The following is a 1,502-nucleotide window of genomic DNA, read 5'->3' as shown; positions in this document are numbered from 1 at the left end:
TCCTACTGTATTTTTGCCATCTTTATTTTACAGTTAAAATATGTATTTATTAAATAAAGTCTAATGTTACAACTAATCATGGATCCCATATTACATAAAGAAGGAGTCAGACTTTTTGGTTGAAGAAATAATAATAAAAAAACAAACAAAAAAACTGCCCTGGGAGGCTACCCTTATTGGATGTGTAATCTGACAAACATTAACTAGTTTCAATAACATTTACAAAGAAATGTTTTCCTGTGTTCCTCTATGGGAAAACAGACAATGAAATTTCTTGGCAATTTTTCTATTTTAGGAAGAAACCATTGTAGACGCCCGAAATTCAACTGTAAACAGTAAAATATGATGCCAATGGATCTAATACATAATTGTTTGTTTCTTTGTTTATTCTCACATTAAAATAAATCATGTCCATTATATCCTGTCTTCCTTCATCAGCTGAAAAGTATACATACGGAGATACAGTAAAATGATGGATAATAGTTACACACAGGGAAGAAATATAATGAAAAGGAGAACAAGAAAAAGGGGAAACAATTTTTTTCAGAAACATGACAGAGCAGCAGCTTCCCAAATTCTTGAAAAAAATAAATAAATCTCAACCACAAAGATGCTGGACATCAATCTGAATATCTTTCACATTCCTGCACCACATATGCATTTCTGTTTAATCCAGCTATGGCAGAATTACATCTTTAACCCAATATTGTTCTATTTTAGTTCATTTATAACAGAGATAAATGGGAATTATTGTTATTAACGAGGTCCGAAAGCAAATCATAAACTTGAAACCCTCAGGTTTAGAAAGAACTACCCCTTTATTTATACCCAACGCCCCTGAGTCCCAGCCCTGACGGCTCTGTGCTCAACAACAACCAGATGTTTCTCCTAAATGTTGCTGTTGTGTTTGAGACAAGTCCTCCTGGCTTGTTTGGACCTTTGCACCTTTGGCAGAAACACAGAGGGGTGGATTCGGCCACTGCAGCACTGTCTGTATGTTAGGAATACAAATGACTTCGTGATACCAAAATGACGACTAATTTAAGAAATAATATCCCACAGCAGTCTTCATAAATCCTACAACCCGCTCCTAAAAACACACCCACGCTTGTAGCATTGACCCCATTGTCTCTGTTTGTTACCCCCGCTTTAATGCTAAGCTAGCTCGGCTAACACTCCGCTCCCCCTCAACAGGGACCATTACTCACCCGCTACACCCCTCAAAGTCCCGCCGCTCCTCGTCTCACAAACCGCTCACCTTGTCCGGCCCGCAGAATATTACATTTATAGCTACTTAATATCAAAACCGGCGCGGTGACAGGGCTCCTCTCCCGGTCTGATTCCGTCCACAACAGCGCCGTGCCCGGTGGTTGGTGTCCACTGACTGAGAGCTCCGCCGCCGCTGGAGGAGCCTGGATTCAACCAACATGGCTGCAGCTGACAGGAGGAGAGAGGGGCCCAATGTCCAACATGGTACTACTCATATATACATACATATATAT

At 40.1% G+C, this 1,502-nt stretch overlaps 1 protein-coding gene across 9 annotated transcripts in view; it reads right to left on the bottom strand.

Moving 5' to 3' along the window:
- Nucleotides 1-1,443, bottom strand: part of LOC106524118 (focal adhesion kinase 1) — an 81,130-nt gene extending 79,687 nt beyond the window's left edge. For 4 of the 9 annotated variants that reach the window (XM_014017783.1, XM_014017787.1, XM_014017791.1 and 1 more), the window contains exon 1: nucleotides 1,209-1,431. The gene's annotated coding sequence lies outside the window, so the exon portion shown is untranslated. Of the gene's footprint in view, nucleotides 1-1,208 lie in introns of all 9 variants that reach the window. The other 5 variants (XM_014017782.1, XM_014017785.1, XM_014017784.1 and 2 more) reach the window with 2 other exon arrangements.
- Between the last annotated feature and the right edge of the window lie 59 nt (nucleotides 1,444-1,502).

This window comes from Austrofundulus limnaeus, unplaced genomic scaffold (genome assembly GCF_001266775.1).
Source record: "Austrofundulus limnaeus strain Quisiro unplaced genomic scaffold, Austrofundulus_limnaeus-1.0 Scaffold177, whole genome shotgun sequence".
Classification (NCBI taxonomy): domain Eukaryota; kingdom Metazoa; phylum Chordata; class Actinopteri; order Cyprinodontiformes; family Rivulidae; genus Austrofundulus; species Austrofundulus limnaeus.
Note: the sequence above shows the minus strand (reverse complement) of the source record. Positions and strands in the feature narration are given on the sequence as shown.